Raw genomic sequence first — 6,872 nt, forward strand, 5'->3', positions numbered from 1 at the left:
AAATGTGCAAAGACCTGGAGTTAGAAAACCAAAAGGAAAGAATATGCTTGGCATTTCTCAAACTGAAAGAACTGAAGAAAAAATTTAAGCCTCAAGTTGCAATATTGAGAGATTCTATGGGCAAAATATTGAATGATGCAGGAAACATCAAGAGAAGATGGCAGGAATACACAGAGTCACTGTACCAAAAAGAACTGGTCGATCTTCATCCACTTTAGGAAGTGGCATATGTTCAAGTACCAGTGGTACTGAAGGAAGGAATCGAAGCTGCACTGAAGAACAAGGCTCCAGGAACTGATGGAATACCCATTGAGATGTTTCAATAAACAGATGCCCCGCTGGAGGCACTCACTCGGTTATGCCAAGACATTGGGAAAATAGCTACTTGGCAAACTGACAGGAAGAGATTCATATTTGTACCCATTCAAAAGAAAAGTGATCCCACAGAATATGGAAATTATTGAACAACTTCATTAATATCTCCTGAAAGTAAAATCTTACTGAAGATAATTCAAAAATGGTTGCAGCAATATATTGACAGAGAACCTCCAGAAATGCAAGCTGAATTCAGAAGAGTACATGGAACAAGGTCATTGCTGATGTCAGATAGATCTTGGCTGAAAACAAAGAATACCAGAAAGATGTTTACTTGTGTTTTATTAACTATGCAAAAGCATTTGATTGTGTGGATCATAACAAATTGTGGATAGCATTGAGAAGAATGGGAATTCCAGAATACTTAATTGTACTCATGAGGAACCTGTCCATAGAACAGGAGGCTGTTGTTCGAACAGAATGAGGAGACACTTCATGGTTTAAAATCTAGAAGGTAGTGCATCAGGGTTGTATCATTTCACCATACTTATTCAATCTGTATGCTGAGCAGATCATCCAAGAACCTGGACTATATGAAGAAGAATGTGACATCAAGATTGGAGGAAGAATCATTAACAACCTGTGATACTCTGACAACACAACTTTGGTTGCTAAAAGTGAGGATGACTTGAAGCACTTGCTGATGAAGACTCAAGACTATAGTCTGCAGTATGGATTACATCTCAATATAAAGAAAACAAAAATCCTCACAACTAGACCTGTAAGTAGCATCACAATAAATGGAGAAAAGATTGAAGTTGTCAAAGACTTCACATTGCTTGATTCTACAATCAGCGCCAATGGAAGTAGCAGTTAGGACATCAAACGACATATAGCACTGAGCAAATCAGCTGCACATTACCTCTTTCAAGCACTTCAGAGCAAGGATGTCTCCTTGAGGACTAAGGTGCACCTGACACAAGCCATGATATTTCCAATCGCCTCGTATGCATGTGAGAGCTGGACAATGAATAAGGAAGACCAAAGAAGAGTTGATGCTTTTGAGTTATGATGCTGATGAAGAATGCTGAAAGTCCCATGGACTGCTAAGAGAACTAACAAATCTGTCCTGGAGGAAGTGCAGCCAGAATGCTCCTTGGAAGTGAGAATGGCCAGACTTCATCTCACCTGCTTTGGTCATGTTGTCAGAAGGGACCATTCCCTGGAGATGGATGTCATGCTTGGTAAGGTGGACGGTTGAAGAAAGAGAGGAAGGCCCTCAATGAGATGGGTTGACACAGTCACAGCGGTGATAGGCTCAAGTGTAGCAAGGATCATGGAGGTGATGTGGGACTGGGCAGTGTTTCGTTCTGCTGTGCGTAGGGTCGCTGTGAGTCAGAGATGACTCTATGGTACCGATTAGAGCAGAGCTTCCACAAGTTCCCTCCTTGTCTCCACACCCACCTGATTCTGAGTCCCTACTCTGCTTTCTTCCTTGTTCCCAAGGAAGAAATCTCTCTGCTCCGCTTAGTGACCAAGTTCTTCTATGCCCCTGTCCCCACTTTCCTACTCAAGGACAACATTCCAGGAATTCTCTGTTTCTGCTTCAATTTTCCCTTCTCTGTTGGGTCTTTCCCTTCAGTCATCAAGCATACTATCATTTCTCCCATCTTAAATAATAATAATAATTTTAAAATAAACTTTGACCCTTACACCCAGTTTCTCTCCTCTTCATAGTAAAGCTTGTTGGAAGAGTTGACGATCCTCTTTATGTCCAATTTCTCTTTCCCCATTCCCTCTTGAACTGACACTTTTTCTGTTTTTTGGCTTCTCCTGTTACCAAAGTTCTCTTTGCAAGCTCACCAGTGGTCTCCATTGCTGCATCCAGTGGTCAATTCGTAGTCTTTATCCATCTTCACCCATCACCAGAATTGGGAAGTTATTCACTCCTTGAAGCTCTGAAGGCATTAAAGCATTGGGCTGCTAACCAAAAGGTTGGCAGTTCTAAACCACCAGCCACTTCATGGGAGAAAAATGAGGCAGACTGCTTCTGTAAAGATTTACAGCCTTGGAAACCCTATGGGGAAGTTCCACTCTGCCCTACATGGTTGCTGTGAGTTGGAATCAAGTTGACAGTTGGTTTGGTTTGTTTTTGATTTTCACTCCTTGAAACACTTTCATCTGCAGCATCACACCCTCCTGATGTTAACCTCTCTGGACGCAGCTCTTTTGAGAGTCTAGTGTATCTCCCAACCTTTAAACATTGAATCCGATCTAGCACTCAGTTACAGAATCTTTCTTATTTACACTCTCTGCTATCGATCTCATTCATTCCCATGGGTTCAGTTGTCATCGATATGGTACTGATATCCAGACTTTTTTTGTGAATCTCTGACTTGTATATTTGTTTATCCAACATCTCCTCCTAGATGTATAATTGATGCTTGTAGCTTATCATGTCTAAAGGTGAGCTCCTAGTCTCTCCCATATGCTGCTTCTCCCAATTCCTTGCTGTCTCCATCCTTCCAGTTGTTCAGGCCAAAAACCTTTCAGTCATTTTTGGCTACTCTCTTTTTTTTTTTCACAGGTGAAATATGTTGGCAATACTGTTGATTCTAACTGCAAAGTGTATTCAGAACCTAATGGTGTGAGGTTTTGGATTTGGTTCAAAATAATACAGGAGGGATAATAGAACCTGAAACTAGATGGTAATGAAATGATAATGGTAGAAGTTGGGTGATGGGCACATGTGGATGTATCTGACTATTCTGTCTACCTTTGGATATGTTTTCAGTTTTCATAATAGAAAGGTGAAAATATGCAACTTCAGAATCCAGCCACTTTCCACCAGCTCCTCTGTTACCACCCTGGTGGGCCACCCTCATCTCACCCGGCTTATTGCAATAGCCTCCTGGTCTCTGTGTAACTATTTCTGCCCTACCCAGTTTTATACTCAACAGAGCAGAGAGAGCCTATTAAGTGTTATCAGATCCTGGCAGACCTCTGCTCACAACTTCCCATTCCCACCCACAGTGGCTTCTCATTTTCCAGAGACAAGCCAAAGCTAACACAGGGTTCTATGAGAGCCCATTTCCTAGCCGTGCTCCTCTGTGGCTCTGCTCTCTGTTGCCTGGGCATGCTCCCCCTGTCCCCAGTCCTGGCACCTACAGTTCCTTCTGCCTGTGATGATGTCTCCCAGACACCTGCAAGATCTTCCTTCAGGTCTTCATCAAAGGTTGCCTTCTATTTGAGGTCTTTCCCTGATGACCATGTGGCAGTCCTTAACCCTTTCATTACTTTATATGTTATGCCACGTTTCACCGTATAACACACAAGAACTTTTTTTTTTTATTATTGTGATTCAGGTGGAAGTCTATAGAACAAATTCATTTCCCATACAGCAGTTCATACACATTTTGTTTCATGACATTGAATGCACTCCCCACAATCTAACAGCTCCTTGTAGTTAAATCTTCCCTGTGTCCTTCTCTCCCAGGCACTCCTGCCCCCTGAGCCACACAAGAACTTTTACTCATTTATCTTGTTTATTGTCCATGCCCCCGTCCTTAGACAAACTAGAATGAGAGTAGGAGTGGTCTGCACTGTTCCCTGCCCTGTTGCCAGCACTCAGAACCATTCCTGGCTTCTACTGGAGCTCTGGTGATGCAATGCCTAAGCATTTGACTGCTAACCAGAAGGTTGGCAGTTCAAACCCAACAGCCACTCCCCGGAAAGAAGACCAGGCAATCTACTTCTGTAAAGATCTACCACCTTGGAAACCCAGTGGGGGTTGCTATGAATCAGAATCAACTCGATGGCAGAGTTTGGTGTGGTTTTGGTAGTAGGGGCTCAGTGAGTATTAGTTGAATGAGTGAATTGAATGAATGAACATTCCCCTCCCCCCAGAAAAATTATATCTGGAGAGCAGTATGTGGACAGTGAACTCGGTTCTTCACTCACACTAGCTCACACTGACCTGGAAACCAAAACCAAAACAGATCTCTAGTCCACCAAACCCAATGTCTGCCAATGGTTTGACTAACCTGTGTATTGCATGAGGAAATGGTATTTTGTCACTCTGAGTTGGAGCTGACTCGGCGGCACTTAACAACCAAAACATCCCTGATCCAGAGTAAGTTTGTGAAGCTAAGGAAGGGGAGTAACCCTTTTTATTTTGATGAGTAATGGTGCTGGCAGTTTTCATAGCTAACACTTATAAAGAACTTCCTGGATACCTGGATTCTGCTAGATGCATCACCTCATTCATTCTTTTCCACAGCCTTTAGGGGAGCTTTTGTTTTTCCCTTTGGCAGAGGACACCACTGAGGCATGGGGAGGCTCAGTCACCAGGGAGGGGACTGTGCATTAATTTGGTGCCACTGTGTGCACTCTGGGCCACAGTGACTCACTGCCTTTGGGTTCGTGAGTTCACTCATTCGACACATGTGTCTTCAGAACCTATTATGCACCTTCAAGGTTCTGAGTAGTGGTGATACAGAGCAAAGCAGACATGGCCCCACTGACATGGAGTGTCCTCTTCCCCAGTTTAGACAAGGAGATGGCAAAAATCACAATTGTTTAAGAAAAGGTGTAATTCAAAACTATGACAAGTGCTAAGAAGGAAATGAGACAATGAGAAAGGAAGACAGAAGAATCGATGCACTTGAACCATGGTGTTGGTGATGAATACTGAATATACGTGGACTGCTGGAACAAACTAATCCATTGGGAGGAAGGACAGCCCAGTGCTCCATCAATAGGAGGATGGTGATGCTTCGTCATGCTTACTTTGGACTTTGTCTTCTTACTTTTGTCCTTCTTACCTTGTCTTTGCTCACTTTGGACACATCATCAGGAAAGACCATCACTAGGAAAGGACGCCATGTCTGAGAAAGTAGCGGCTCAGTGAGGAAGAGGGAAAGGCTCCATGGGATGGGTTGACATAGTGGCTACAGGGGCTCAAACGTAAACAGTTGTGAGGATGGTGCAAGACCCGGCAATCCTGTGTTCTGTTGTCTGTGAGGTTGCTATGAGTCGAAGCTGACTGGACGGCAGCTAACAAGAAAGCACACAGAGAACCCTCAGTCAAACACAAGAGGAGCTCGGCCTTATTTGTGTTCCACGACACTGACCACTCACAGAAGGTCCACAAGGCAGGTATTATCCCTGACTAGGAAACTGAGGCTCAGAGAGGCTGAGTAACTTGTCCAGGGCCACACAGTTAATGTGGGGTGGAGCCGGGATTCGCAGACCTTGTCTGATTCCCGGGTCTACACTTTCTAGAACACAGCGCTGACTTCATCTTGCTTCTCAATGCAACAGAAGCTATTTGAAGCTGTTGGGGGGGTTTCAGAGGGAAACGGAGACCTGCAATCGGGCTCTTATCCACTCCCTTGGAGTTTGACACTTACCTGCTCTGTGCCTCAGTCTCCTTCCCCGTGGGATGAAGACTTGCCCTTTGCCTGCTGGTTTCCCCGGTTTTCATGGAGCCCTAGGGGGTCTGGCAAGTCTGAGCGGTCACCCCAGGGGCTGGTGGGATGAACGTGTAGGGCCCAGGCCTCCATCCCTCCTGCATCTGTGTTCCCATGCCGCAGCTGTTCCACATCTGATTTCATTTAAGGAAGGCTTTCCGTTGCTTAACCGTTTTGACAGACTGTAGCCTGGATAGTCTTTCCTGCTGAATCTGAGATTTGATATCCTGCAGCCTGCTTTAGGGGCTGAGAATTGGACTCAAGCAGAGCCAACTTTGATTTAAAAAAAAAAAAGAGGAGATGACTCAGGCTCTGTGATCAAATCAAGAGAAGGATTATGGGCTTAATGGAAATAAATCGAGACTTATAAAAGCAAGTACATGCATGGTTAGGGACAAGTGTGCTCTCCATCATCCAGGCTAACTACTGTGTCCCAGGCAGGGAGAGACGCTGGAAAGTGGCAGCAAAGGAGAAAGGCACATCTTCTCTCACTCCACAGCCCTACCCAACCAGAGGCCTACCGAGCCTTGGAAGGTGAAGACCCAAGCCCCGGGCAGTCAGAGACCCAGAGGAAACAGAATGTGGTCAGTGTCTTCTTCATTCACGAACTCATGCTACCCTGATAATGGCCACTTGTGCTTCTATGTCAGGGACAGTTTGAGAAGCAGATGAAGAATTTCAACAGGGATAGGGTCATGGTGTCCTGAAGGGCAGAGTGGGGGAACCATTTGGAGGGAAACTCGTGGGCCACTCTGCCTACTGTTGAGTCCCCAGTGAGATCCCACTGCGCACAACTGCAGTGGGCACAGTCACATTGTGCTACAGCAGGGACATACGTGGTCTTTGGGGCCACAGCGGGTCAAGGCCAAGCCTTTGATCACCTTGCCTTCCTAGTCTCAACTCACAGTGACTGTCCCCAGGTCCCCACCACCACCACGTTCCCTTCTTTAGTGTCCTAAGGAGATGAACCAACAGCACTGCTCTTTCAAAGGGTCTGGCTGCTTCTCCCATGAGGAGCAAGGGCATAGACTGGGCTGACAAGGTCTACAACCAGAGAATTGTTTCTCTGGACAAAAAAACCCACAG

At 45.1% G+C, this 6,872-nt stretch overlaps 1 protein-coding gene across 1 annotated transcript in view; it reads left to right on the forward strand.

Annotated features, from left to right (window-relative positions):
* STK32B (serine/threonine kinase 32B) overlaps positions 1-6,872 on the forward strand; it is a 377,859-nt gene that overhangs the window by 12,293 nt on the left and 358,694 nt on the right. The window lies entirely within an intron of this gene.

Source organism: Orycteropus afer, unplaced genomic scaffold, assembly GCF_000298275.1.
Source record: "Orycteropus afer afer isolate SDZICR_OR568_19922 unplaced genomic scaffold, OryAfe1.0 scaffold00224, whole genome shotgun sequence".
In the NCBI taxonomy this organism is placed as follows: domain Eukaryota; kingdom Metazoa; phylum Chordata; class Mammalia; order Tubulidentata; family Orycteropodidae; genus Orycteropus; species Orycteropus afer.